Below are 15,020 nucleotides of genomic sequence, written 5' to 3'. Positions count from 1 at the left end.
ATGTTGATTGATTCCCGAATGTTAAATCATCCTTGAATCCTCGGGATGAATCCTTCTTGGTCATGGTGTGTGATCTTTTTGATGAGTTGTTGAATTCTATTTGCTAGTATTTTGTTGAGAATCTTTGCGTCCATGTTCATCAGGGATATAGGCCTGTAGTTTTCCTATCTTGTGGTGTCTTTGTTTCCTTTTGGTACTATAAGGATATTGGTTTCATAGAAACTGTTTGGGAGAGTTTTTGTTTCTTTAATTTCCTGGAAAAGTTTGAGAAGAACTGGCAATATGTCCTCTTTAAATGTTTGGAAAAATTAGTGAATCCATCTGAACCTGGGTTTTTGTCTTGGGGAAGACTTTTGATTACTGTTTCAATTTCCTTGATGTTAGTAGGTCTATTCATGTACTCTAGATCTTCTTTATTCAGCCTTGGGAGATTATAGGCATCCAGAAATTTATCCATTTCTTCTAGATTCTCTTGTTTCATGGCATACAGACTTTCAAAGTAGTCTCTGATGATCATTTGAATTTCTTTGGTTTCTGTTGTGATACCCCCCTTCTCATTTGTGATTCGGTTTACTAGGGTTCTCTCTCTCTGCGTTTCTTTGTGAGTCTTGCTAGTGGTTTATCTATCTTGTTTATTTTCTCGAAGAACCAGCTCTTGGTTTCATTGATCTTTCAGATTGTTTTTTGAGTTTCCATGTCATTGTTTTATGCTCTAAATTTTATGATCTGTTTCTTTTGCCACATTTGGGCTCCTTTTGTTGATCTTTTTCTAAGATCTTGAGTTGTGAATTCACGTTGTTTATGTGGGCCGTTCCTTTCTTCCTGAGAAATGCTTGCAGAGCAATAAGTTTTCCCCTTAATACGGCTTCAGCTTCATCCCATAGGTTCTGGTAGCACGTGTCTTCATTCTCATTAGTTTACATGTATCTTTTGATTTCCTCCTTGACTTTCTTCCTGACCCACTTGTTGTTCAACAATGAGTTGTTTAATTTCCAGGTGTTTGATTTGGTTCTCCGTGTCTGTGTGTGATTCACTTCGATCTTCAGTGCGTTGTCTGAAAAATATTGTTGGTACAATTTCTGTCTTCCTGATTCTACTGAGGTGTGTTTTGTGGCCTAGCACATGGTCTATTTTGGAAAATGTTCTATGTGCACTGTAGAAGAATGTGTATTCTTTCTTTTGGGGGTGTTAACCCTGTATAGATCTATAAGCCTTCTTTCTTCTATTTCTTCCTTCAGAGCCAATGTTTCCTTGCTGAGTTTTGTTCCTGTTAATCTATCCAGAGGTGATAAGGTGATGTTGGAAGTCTCCAGCTACTATTGTGTTGCTCGCAATGTCCTCCTTAAAATCTGTTAGCAGTTGTTTTAAATATTTAGCTATTCCCTTATTAAGTGCATATACATTTAAGAGTGTGATTTCTTCATATTGTAAGTGTCCCTTGATGAATAGAAAATGGCCTTCACTGTCCCTTCTAATCTTTTTCAACCTAAAATTTATGTTGTTGGATACTAGTATGGCCACCCCAGCTTTTTTTTAAGGGAGCTATTTCCTTGCAGGATTGTTTCCCATCCTTTAACTCTTAGTCTATGTTTGCTCTCACTGTTCAGATGAGTTTCTTGTAGGCTGCAGAATGTTGGGTCTCGGAATCCATTTTGCCACTCTGTGTCTTTTAATTGGTGAATTTTGACCATTGACGTTGAGAGAGATTATTGTTATGGGGTTTTGTGTCATCTTTCTGTAAGGGTGTGTTGTGCTCATAGGGTTTGTCTTGTCTTATAGTAGCCCCTTTAGCCCATCTTTTAGGTTTGGTTTTGAGTCTATGAAGTTCCTGAGCTTCTGTTTATGCACAAAAATAGTGTAGTGTTCCTCCGAGTTTGTGTGAGAGTTTAGCTGGATAGAGAATCTTGGTGAAGCATTTATTTCTGTGAGTTTTTTCACTATATCCCCTATTGCTTTCGGGCTTGGAGGATTTCCTCTGATAGGTCTGCTGTGAATTTAATTATTTAATCATAATTTTGTATGTGATTTCCTTCTTTGGCCTTATTGCTTGCAGTATTGTGTCTCTATCCATGGCATCGATCATTCTAACTATGTTATGTCTTGGAGTGTTTTTGTTAGGGTCTCTTTTAGCTGGTGCCCTTCAGGCTCCTTGAATCTGAATGGCTGCATTGTGGAGCTCTGGGAATTTTTCAGCAATGATTTGTTTAACTGTGGCTTTTTCATTGGGATTGTTTCCCTGAGCTTCTGGTACTCCAATGATTCTAATGTTCCTCTTGGAATCATCTCCTAGGACTCTGATTTGCTCTAGAGATATTTTGAGGTCTCTTGCCATTGTTTGTTATTGCCTGTTAGCTTGGTGCAGCTGACCTTCTAGCTCACTGATTCTGTCTTCAGCTGTGGCCATTCTACTGTTGAGGGCACAGACTGAGTTTTTTTATTTCATCTATGGAATCTTTGATTTGTGACATTTCTGTGCATAGCTTTCTAATTTCTCCTGTCATTTCTTCCTGGATTTTCTTGATTATCTGATCCATTGTTTCTTTCATGTCCTCCTTCAATTTATTGGATATCTGTCTCACTGTTTCATTGAGTTCATTGAACATCTTCATTACTTCATATATGAATTCTTTCTCAGAGAGGTCCCTTAGGTGAGCAGCACCTACTGAGGCTTCTAATGGGGATTTGCATTGTTTCTTCATGTTAGTGTGGAGGTATGAACACTGAGATGTTACTTGGGATTGCTAGGTATGTGTAGATAACTACTCTACTAAACATAAATCACTCTGAGTGGCTGTTCAGATGTGAGAGATCCATCAGGACGTTGGAGGGCGTCATCTTGGTTTTCTAGTTGGTGAAGAACAGGTGGGCATTGTGAATGCTTTCCCCAGCTTCTGCCACATCTGCCAGCACTGCTGCTCTTCTCTCTTTGAGGCCTTCCTTTATCGCTTCTCTGCACTGCTTTGAGAACTCAGACATTCGCTTGTGGTTACCTGAGGCTTGCATCGAGCTATGTTGGTGAATGACACTCGGGCTAAGACTGATGCACAAGTGAAGCCCCACAGAACCAGGGAATTGGAACTCTGTGACCTTGGACTCCAGGCTCAATGCACCAAGGAACAGAGATCCTCTGCTTGCTCCCAGCAGCCCGGCAGACCTCCAATAAATCCACTACCTCCACTACCCAGCTGCCACCATGCTCCAGGATGCTTTCTGGACCACACGGCCACTTTTTTTCATAAAACACTTAGTACAAGATTACTGCTCCATATTTGATGGGATTCAAATATGCTTTGAACCATGGGAACACCTAAAAGGATGATTAGAGGCTACCCTAAAATCCTCTATCCCTCTTGGAAAGCCTGGCAAACTACCGAGGTGTCCTGCCCATGCGGCAGAGCCTTGCAAGCTATCCGTGGTGTATTCGATATGCTAAAACCAGTAAATCCAAGGGGTCTCATTCCCCGACCCTATACAGCAGAATTAAGAAGGATGAGGAAGCAGAGGTTGATAAAATCTCAGGGCTGAACTAGGCTGCCAAAATGAAGAAAGACAAAAATGACTTTCAATGCACATATGATGGCATTGGATGCATCCTGATGGTGCAAGCGCAAAAGATCAAGTATGACATCATTGGTCTGACGGAGACCAGAAGGCATCGATCACATCAAGCCGTTTTCGACACTGCTTGGAACATGTGGCAAAAGAGGTGTCGGTGGTGTCAGTGTCCTTGTCAACATGAACTTGGCCATAAACATTGATTCATTCGAATGCTTAACAACCCGAATAGGATGATTACACTTGAATAGATGTAGCTTACTGACGGCAGTTTCTATCTTCATTGTCTATGCACCAACATCCAATTATGATGAAGGAGAAATTGAGAAGTTCTACATGGAGCTAGAGAAGTTCTATCAAGAAGACCACACCTTCTACAAGATCATTGTCGGTGATTTTAATGCCAAGATAGGACCAAGAAGATCAGCCAAAGAACTCCACAATGGGACCCATGGCCTAGAATGGAACGAACGGGGTGAGAGACTGTCTGAGTTCATCATGTCGACCAAGACCATCCATGGTAACTCACAATTCCAGAAGGCCGAATCTAAATGTTGGACATGGGTATCTCCTGGTGAACGGTTCCAGAATGAAATTGACCACATCATATTCAATCAACAGTCTTGCCTTACTGATGTCTCTATTGTCCCAAAATTCCAAATGGGATCGGACCACCGTCTTCTTCATGCAAAATTCTACTTGACAGAGAAGGGAGAAAGGGCTGAAAAGTTTAAGAAGAGAACTCCCAGAACTACCATCAACTGGGAGCTCTTTGGAAGTATTGCAGCAACATGGGAAGATGCAATCATTGACAACATTGACGAGGAATACGATCGAACTATTTTAGCATCTCCATGATTGTGTGAAGAACGCTGAGAAAGAGATAGCCACAAATAGACCCCTGTTTTTGAAAACTCCAGAGCACATTACTTAATATATAAAAAAGTTTGAAAACTGTCTGTTTAGTGGTAAGTGCTATATTAAAAGTTATTATTATTGAACAGATGCAGAAGTAGGCACCAGTAGTTGTTTAACAGGATAAAATCTAGATTGTCTACATGACAATTATTTTTAAGAATTATTAAACATTTGCCACAGGAAACACTCTGACATGTTCCTCCTGTACATTGAATGGTTTAATTTTTATAATACACTATTGAGAAAATTATCATGAAAACATATTTAAAGATGAAGGAAGTGAGACACAGAGAACGGATTATAGCTGTTCCCAAGTCAGATGATAGAGGTGTTACTGAAGTCAATATAATTAATAGTCAAATGTGAATACACATAGGTTGAAAGTTTATATGAACATAAGACTGAAGTCTAAGTTTCAGGTGATTTCAGAACTTAACAATTTCTAGTTATCTCTTGAAGATATCTAGAGGATCTAATTTTAGAAACTACTAGCAAATACTGCTTTACATATTGGGCAGAAAAACCACTAACTTGATTGTTTTAGAAGATGAAAAAGTTTCTGAAACCTTCAGGAAAACTGAACAGAGATGCTTAGAATTCCTAATGTGCTCATGTAGGATTGCTCTTTTGAGGTACTAATGTACTATCCCTCTTTAAACAACCCTATAATTTGTTGCCTAACCTACAGTAAGCTATAATTTTGAATAAAATATGATTCTGAGTGAAGAGTAATTTTATATTATTTCTTGCCTTTTAAGTCAGTTTTGGGTTTCCTCTTTGTTGTTGTTTTTTTTTTTTTAACTTTCTCACCTTGATTGGGCTATTTCTTTGAGAAGATTTGAGAGCAGCAGGAGATAAGGGACACTGGTTAACAGATATTAATATGCTAATACCAGCTGGGAGCCTTATCACCCATAGTTCTCCATGAAAAGTCTCACTCCAGAAATTTGCCAATTAGATTAGGGCTGGAAAGGATTTTTTGGGATGGAATGTCTACAGAAGTTTAAACAACATTTTGATATTAAACAAATGAGCGTTGGGTAAATATTTTCTCCCATTCCTTGGGCTCTTTATACCCTGGTCATCATTTTCTTTTAGGTGCAGAAGCTTCTTGATTTAATCAAATCCCATTTGTTTATCTTTGTTTCCACTTGCTTGATCAGTTATGCTTCATCCTTCAAGATGCCTTTAGCTTCAATGCCATGGAGAGTTCTGCCCACATGTCCCTCACGAGGCACTGGTAGAGCTTTACAAAAAATACTCCAAACATCCAAATCCATCAAAAACGGGGAGAAGAGATGAACAAAAACCTTCCTCAAAGAAGAAATATAAATGGCAAAAAAGCACATGAAAAAAATTCTCTTCATCACTAATCATCAGGGAGATGCAAATGAAAAGATCAATGAGATAGCATCCCATGCCAGAGACTGGTGCACATCAAAAAGAACAAGAATAACCAATGCTTGTGTGGATTTAGGGAGAGAGATACTGTCTTTATCGGCTGGTAGAAATGTCAACTGCTCTAGTCTTTCTGGAAAACAATATGGACATTCCTCTATAAAAAATCCAGGAATTAAGGTTTCATTTGACCCAGCAACTCCACTACTTGGAGTTGTGTAATTAACTAACACTAACTCAAGGGTTTCCCCACTCCCCCATTGCCCCCCCCCAAAAAAAAAAACATGGACAAAAGACATTGGCTCCCCTGTTCCTTGTAGCACTATCCACAATAGCAAAAAATCTAGAAACTTCCCAAGTGTTTAAGAACAGATGTCTAGACAAATAAACTGTGGAACATATATACACGAGAGACTACTCTGCCATACCACTGTACACTGCCCTCCCATTGTTCATTGATTTGCTCAAGCAGGCACCAGTAACATCTTCATTGTGAGACTTGTTGTTACTGTTTTTGGCATATTGAATATGCCATGGGGAGCTTGCCAGGCTCTACTGTGTTGGTGGGATACTCACAGTAGCTTGCTGGGCTCTCTAAGAGGAATGGAGGAATTGAACCCAGGTCGGCTGTGTGCAAGGCAAACACCCTACCTGCTGTGCTATCGCCCCAGCCCACTCTGCCATAAGAAAAGACAGATTCATGAAATTTGCTGCTAAATGAAAGGACCTGGGGAATATCATGCTGAGTGAAGTTAGCCAGAGGGAGAGACACCAAAACAGAATGATCTCGCTCATGTGTGGAATACAAAGAAACAACAGTGGAATAACGAATAATCAAAGAGAATAGGAAAAAGTACATGAAATTGGTGCTCAGTAGAAAATACGCCTCATGAAGGGGCCGGGGATGGGTGGGTAGGACAGGGATGGGCCAACGTTTATGGTGGAGGAAAGCATTCAACTGGGAAGAGGAAGTGGTGCCAAAGGTAGGAAAGTGTTCTGTATGAAACCTTATTGGCAACAGCACTGCGAATAACAGTGCAAAATAGTACTATGTATATATCTCTAACTCTCTATCTATCTGGGATGGAGCGATAGTACAGCGGGTAGGGCGTTTGCCTTACAAGTGGCCAACATGGCTGACCCAACTTCGATTCCTTCGCCCCTCTCGGAGAGCCCGGCGAGCTACCGAGAGTATCTCGCCCGCATGGCAAAGCCTGGCGAGCTATCTGTGATGTATTTGATATGTCAAACACAGTAGCAAGTGTCACAATGGAGATGTTACTGGGCCCACTCGAGCAAATCGATGAACAACGGTAGGACAGTGACAGTGATCTATCTGTCTATCTATCTATCTATCTATCTATCTATCTATCTATCTATCTACCATCTATCTATCTATCTATCTATCTATCTATCTATCTATCTAAAATATATATGTACCTATAGACATATAATAAAATGAGCCTCTTGTAGAAGCAGGCTGGTGTGGGAAGAGGCAAATAAGGCTGGGGACATTGGTGAAGGGAAGTGGACACTGGTGAAGGGATTTATGCTGAAATGTTGTGTGCCTGAAACCCGTTGAAGAATGGCTGTATAATATCATGATGATTAAATAAATTTTTTTTAAGTTTAAACAACTCATGGGATCAACATCAAACACCTTAAACAACTGTAGATTTGTATCTAAGGACACATAAATGTGCAATTTGGTTCAGAATATTTCCCACTATGTTTTATTTACTTCATAAAGATTGTGAATTCAAAAGACATTAATTAATCGCTGACAGTTATACCAGCATGCAGTGGGAAAAATGAGCAAACAAAAACTGAAACAATTTTGGCTAAATAATTGTGTTATTGAAATACTGTATTCACCTTTAGCTATAAAGCACTTCATTATAGACTTTTCAAATATTCCCAAGGGTTGGCGCATATTTCAAGCCTACGAAAGATTATTTTTTCCTTTTTCTCTTGTGCCCAATTATCTTATTCACATTGTTTAAGTCAGGTAAAGAAAATTCCTTGATATAATAATTGGTTGTGAAGTAGTCTTTTCCATGAACTATCTTACTCCATGTATCCATTTTCATTCTGTGGTTCCTACTTCATTTATTTGTTCATATGTCTGTTTGTTTTTTAGACTACACCCACCTATACTCAGGGCATATTCTCAGTTCTCCACTCAAGGGATCACTCCTGCAATGCTCAGAGAAACATATATGGTCTGGGGGTTGAATCCTAGTCAGTCACATGCAAAGCAAATGCCTAAATCCCAGTACTATGTCTTTGTCCCTTCATATTGATTTTTAAAACCCTTTCTATCTTATTTATCACAATCTACTGTGTGCCAAACACTGATTACTTAAAACTATGGTGAACAAAATCATATGTAGTTTATACTCCTGAATCTTACACAAAAGGGTTAATTTAGCTTTTGTTTTTATTCATCACTTAATTATTTATTTTTCTACTGGGGTCACTTTGGTACTCAGAACTTACTCCTGACACTGTTCTCCGAGATCACTCCTCATGGTTCTTGGGATCATGCTGGCGATGAAACTGGTGTTGGCACTGTGCAAGGTAAGTGCCTTAACCCCTGCACTATCTCTCTGTCCCAATATATTCATCGTCTCTTGTCAAAAATATTTTATAAGACTGGAAAGATACCACAGGAATAAGGGGTATGTGCAAAATACTGGTTGGATCTTCGGAACTGCATTATTCTCTACCCCATAACCCAATCACTGTATATAGCTTCCAGAACCCAGTGACTCTGTTGATTCCTGGCCCAGCAGGCCCAGAGTGGCACCATAGCATCATATCCTTGTACTTCACACTTTCTCCCTGCCCAGCTGTCTACATGTCACTGTGAGTGATCACCAGATTTTCTTGGGAAGCCTCTTAAACTATTTTTTTAATAAAAGTTGTGTTCTCAGTAAGAAGTAAAAAAATATAGAAACATAATGAAAATTTAATAATATTCTGTATTATACATAGTCTACTCATTTCCACAATACTAAACTTTTCCAAAATAATATTTATTTGTACTATTTAGATACATAGGCATTTTCCATTTTACTCCAGCACATTTTATTGAATTAAGTGTTGGCTGTGACCCACTAAATCAGTTCTGAAGCCCACGAATGAGTAGCATTTCACAGGTGTAAAACATCTGTCTCACAGACCTTTTATTATACCCACCCCCAAGAGATGCATGCCACAAGAATATGACGTTTGCCCAACATTGATTTAGTTCAATTTAACTAGTTACCTAATTGCTTAATTCACTGTTGTAATGCCAGGGATTAAACCAGGGCAATTGCAGGAGAGTCATGCCTTCTACCACAGAGCTGGTCCTAAATTAATTTTTAAAAAATTTTTAGCCACCACGATTTATAATTTTATGATACTGTCAGTGGTAGGATTGTTTTTTTTTTTATGTAGGAGTATTTCTATTTATTCAGCCACTGATTAGCTGATTGAATTGTGCATGAACTCCACCTTAATTTTTTTTCATTTTTTATAATTTTATTTATTGAATCACCATGACAGCAGCTACAAAGCTTTCGGGTCTAAGTCTCAGTCATACAATGAAACACCTGTACCTTCACCAGTGCCCATTCTCCACCCCAACAACCCTAGTACACCTCCATCCCACACCTTCCCCCTACCTGTGGGAAAGATGATTTCCAAATTACTCTCTCTCTCTACTTTGATCACATTCAATATTTTGACACCAGACCCACCATTATTATTTGGGATTTTACCCCAACACTCAGATCTGCTGAAAAGGCAACCGTAGACTATTTGTTTTCTATTGCTGCTTATGAATAACATATGATGTCGTGTGGCTAAGTAGTGGCCATGCGATTTTGAAATTCTGAAATTTTAACACTTAAATCTGTAGGGATTTCTGCTAAAACCTGCTGGGTTCCGAGATTTGCTCCTGAGTCTCTGGGATCATGGCCGTTAAGCAGCTTGATCAGGAGCCAGAAAGGCGGTTCGTAGGCGATGACTAGGGGTCTTGTTGGGGTGGGGCAGACAGGACCGGCTCCATCCCCCATCCTGTGAGGCCCCACATGTCTTATCACTGAGGGCCCAAGCCTGACTGTCCAATGACCTCTGGAGGATGACGGCCACTGAGCCGCCAGGGGAACAGGCCAAGGCACGAAACCTATTCCCACCTGGGTTGGCCCAGCACCGGTAACCTACTGCAGGGACCAGACCCATTTCTGCCAAAAGCCACTGGGTTTCGGGATTTGTTTCTGAGTCTCTGGGATCATGGCCATTAAGCAGTTCAATCAGGAACCAGAAAGGCCATGCCTCCAATTATATAGCTGGGCTGGAGGTGGTTTGTGGGTGTGTTTCCCACATACCTAACTTTTGGCCTTTTACTTTCTTGGTAAACTTTGCCCCAAGTTTTTGGGGTCTGGCCAAAGGCACAACAGCAATTTTGGGGTATCTGGAAGTCTGAAGGCACCATCAGGCTGCTGATGCACTCGCCTCACAGGTACAGATTGACCTGCTGGCAGCACCATACCCCCAGTGGTAGGGATTGTTACTTACAGTACTCTAATACCAGATCCACTGCCATAGAGCCTATTTCTGTGCACTTTTGTTTCAGGTTCTTTCTTCAATCTACTCTCCCAAGCTATCCCCTACCATCTTCACCTCCCTCTCCCTTCACGCTGTCATGGTGAGCTCTATTCCTTAGACTAGGTCTTAGATTCAGTTGTTTTGGATCACTGATTGTTCCAATACTATGTTTTATTTTGTTGTTGTTTATTTTTTTTTTATTCTACATATAAGAGAAATCATTCTGTATCTGCCATATACTTTGGGCTGACTTACTAAGTATGCTATCTTCCAAATTCATCTGTAGAGTGGCAAATTGCATAATTTCATCTTCTCTTTTAACTAAGTAACATTACATTGTGTATTGTATCACACTTTGTTCATCCATCTGCTCTTGGATTTTGTTCTTAGATTTCTAGATTTTTGTCTATTGAGCATAGTGCTGGAATAAATAAATATAAATATAGGAGTATAAATGTCTTTTCTGAGCAGTTTTGAGGCCCTTGGGGGTTCATACCCAGAAATGAGATTGCTGGGTCGTATCAAAATGCAATTATCAGGTGTTTTGAAAAATATCCATGTGGTTTTCTGAAAAGGTTGCGCCAGTAACATCCTCACTATCAGTAGAGGAGAGCTCCTTTCTCCCCTAATCTACACCAACATTGGTTTTCACATAAACTAAAAATATATCTTTTTTTTTGCTTTTGCTTTTTTGGGTCATACCTGGCAATGCACAGGATTTACTCTTGGTTCATGCACTCAGGAATCACTCCTGGTGGTGCTTGGGGGACCATATGGGATGCTGGGAATCGAACCTGGGTTGGCCAGTGCAAGGCAAACGCCCTACCCGCTGTGCTATTACTCCAGCCCCACTACAAATTTATCTTTTTCTCTGATTTACTTAAGGGGCATGCTCGATATTCCATGTCAAAGGAACACTAGAATCTGGTTACATATGATAATAAAATTGCTTTCAATCTTTAAGGTAAGTAACTTATGAATAGATTCTTCTCATTTGCAGAGTATTCCCAAGTAGTGCTCAGGGAACCTGGACCCATTCTCAGTGACATTTGACCTGTAGGTGTAGACATAATGGTTGAAAGTTCAGGTGAAGAGGAGCTGTGTCACCTGGATCCAACAGTGCTGAAGATCACCCTGATGGGCTGGAGAGGGGCATTTGGTGCCAATGACTGAACTTGTGGATTTATTATTTTTTTTATTTATTTTGAAGGGCATTGGGAAATTTTAAATTTTTCTGTAAAGAGGACAGGAGACCAGATCATTTTGAGAACCTCTGCTTTAAGTCATTTTTCAAAATAAGTCAAAGAAAAAAATGCATTTAAACTGTAACCTAGCACAACCTTGCAAATTTATATAATTGAAATAGAAATTTCACAAAATAATATTTATCCTTTCTATGTATGATGATTATAAATAAACATTTCCTATTATGTTTTATCTTATTCTAGCTCATCCCAACTTGTTCCACCCAATCTCATTCAGTCTTCCCTTACTCTATCCGATTCTATAGCACCTGAGTCCATATAAACTTGGGGATTTAGACTGTTCTCCAGCCATTTAACTCTCTTCTAAATCTGATTCATTTATATGAATCCACCTTTAGTCTTCTATTTAGTTTGATATCACAACTTTACCTCCTTTTTGTACTTATTCTTCCTTGTTCTTAGGAATAGGAAATGGTGAATATCTTTTACCTCAAACTGAAGCATCAATTTCCTTTATTATTATTTTTAATCTACATAAAAGTTACCCTAATGGTTCAATTTCAGTTATTCTTCCAATTAACTTTGGGCACCATGGAAGAATTAATTTGGTAACAAAAAACTATAATAAAAGCATAATACAGACAAGGACAGAGTAATACTTCAGAGGGTAAGATATTTGACTTTCATGTGGCCAACCCTGATTTTATCTGTAGCATCCAATATTGGCTCCCTGAGAACTATCAGGAGAAATTCCTGAGTTCAGAGGCAGGAGTAATCCCTGAACATTGCTGAGGGTGGTCCCCAAACCAAACCAAATAAGCAAAAACCTCTACAACATAACAGGGAATGAGCCTTATACTAATCTTAAATTCATTTAAGATTAGTCTAATATCATTTATCAACTAGTGATCCTGACTAGGATCATTTAGAGTACTCCCAAGTAGTGCTCAGGGAACCTGGCTCCATTCTCAGTGATATTTAGACCAATGTTTCTCAACCAGGAAACAGATGGCACCATATGAACCTGAGACTCTGAAGGGGGCTCCAGATGAAAATAGATTAAATGGAGGAGCAGGGTATTAGCCTAGGAGGTGAACTGGCTGAACAGGTGAGCCAAAGAAGTAAAAATGATCTAAAGAAGGGCCCAGTTGAAATGGTTTGAAAAACACTGACTTTGACACTTTTGAGACTCAAAATGCCTGCGATTAAAAAAAATCATTTCCACAAAAAACTGTAGTAAGAAAGAAAAACATCATTTTGCTCAAAATCTTACTCTTCCTTATTTCACATTTGAGCAAGGTGGCATTTTTATTAGCCCAACATCAGTTGAAAGAGACTCTCTGTCATACTTTATTCCCTATTCTTTTCTAGGTCACATTTCCTTTGGTTGCCGGATACACGAGTGTTAAATTTTTTTAATTAGTTGTCTTAATGTTTATCCAGTTCTGAAGTTTCCTCCAACAGCTGCCACCCTCATCCACCAAAAGTACCCTACTGGAACGCTTGATAGTTGTTCCATTCTATTTTTGTCTTAGTTTTCTTCATATCCTGTACCTGAACTCTCAGCTCACTCAGAGGTTAGATCCCCATGGCTGAGCAAGAGTGTAAACGTTCAAATCTGAGGTGCTAAGTCTATTAATTCACAGTAATTAGTTCTACCCAGTAGCAAATGGAGCAAACGGCACATCAACGTGATAACTCTAAATAGGATCACATTCTTGGCCCATGCCGAAGACACATTTTGCATACAAAATGTTGAGCACAAAATAGCGGATGGAGAACAGAAGATATTGGACAAGCTGTGAGGTTTAAATTTAAACGGACAGAGGAGGAACAACCGTAGAGCATCACTTCTAAGTGACGATGAGAATTTCAGGCTCGGTTGCCTGTGGCTGCCTCTGGTGAGAACTATTTGTGAACATGGCTTGTCTGGTGTCAGACAACCAGAGGGCTCCTCTCAGCTGTCAATTTCTCTAATGAAGGAAGAGCAGCACATGTACTAGGTTTCTCTATTGACTTTTTAAAAAGGAGAACTGCAACCCTTCAGGTGCCAACCAATAAATACTTTTGAAAATATGGGTGAGAGTTTCTATCATATTGGTGTTTTTAGTCTATTCACACCAATATCATCCAAGTAAACAGAGCAGAATGTCAGCCACAAAGCAAGCTTTTGAATGTTAGCAGTCTAAAATTGAACTTTATTATGTATCGTTAGAGGATTTATCGTAGGAAGTTGCAGAGCATTGCTCTGACTGATCAAAATCTTGTCTCTCTAAAATGTTTGAGTTATGCTGCTTCGTTCCATATTAATTATATGATTTTTAAAAATTTAACTACCTTTCGTTGCCAACGTGATAGCGATCTTTTTCGTCCATCATGCAATTTGTCTCCAAAATGCCTGTCTTCCTAATCTGCTGATCATTAGAGTAATGTATATTTGATGAAACGAGTAATAAGTAGCATTTCAAAGCCTATTTCTGGGCACTGATTGATGGATGCATGTTTTGTCTGCTGTGTTTAATGGCCACGTCTTACTTTATCTTTTTTTTTTTTTTAGCAGCACCCGCTGAGGAGTAAATGAGAAGTGACCTGTTTTGAAATCCTTTTCCAGAAATAAAATTCTCATCCTGCTACATTTGTGGCTGGGGAGGAAATTGACACACATATTGTCATTCATTTGCAAATGCAAAGTCATTCACTTGGAAGTCTATTCACTCTGAGGAGGATAGAGTCCATCAAGCAAGATCAAGGATACTTTTTATAGACTCACAAACATCTCTCTTTATGTACATACATAAAAGTGGCTGATAAGAATAGAATTTCTCTCACTGGGAAAAGTCCCCTCAGTAAAGATACCCAGTTCTATGAAATTTATTGATCATTAAGGGGAAGAGCTCTAGCAAAAGTGCCACTATGCATCTTGAGTTCTTTGGACAAATAATGTGTAGATGGTTCCTTACCATCAAGAGATTGTCTCATGATTATCTGGGAAAAACCACAGAAATTCTGAATGAAGGCTTTACTCAATATCTGAATATTTGCATAATAACCATTTGGTAGTAACCCAGGGATATTCAATCTCCCAGGGAAGGAAGTGTTCACTTGTTTCTCCATGTCTAAGTCTGCTGTATTCTAAAAAAGTCCTGGACAAGTGTCTACCTAGACCAGGGCAGTTGCTGCTGGGTCTGAACCAGAAGTCAGTAGAGCTATGACAAGATCATATGTCAGGACAGCAGCAAACCTATTACTCTTTCCAATTCTGGGACTCAATTTTCACTTTGTCCCTAACACCAACTCTTCACGTCCTGTGAGTTCCAGTGCGGGGCAACTGAAGGATATTCATTTCTT

The sequence above is a fragment of the Sorex fumeus genome, unplaced genomic scaffold (assembly GCF_029834395.1).
Source record: "Sorex fumeus unplaced genomic scaffold, SorFum_2.1 ptg000151l, whole genome shotgun sequence".
NCBI lineage: Eukaryota > Metazoa > Chordata > Mammalia > Eulipotyphla > Soricidae > Sorex > Sorex fumeus.
The sequence above is the reverse complement of the archived record's forward strand: the minus strand, read 5'-3'. Positions refer to the sequence as shown.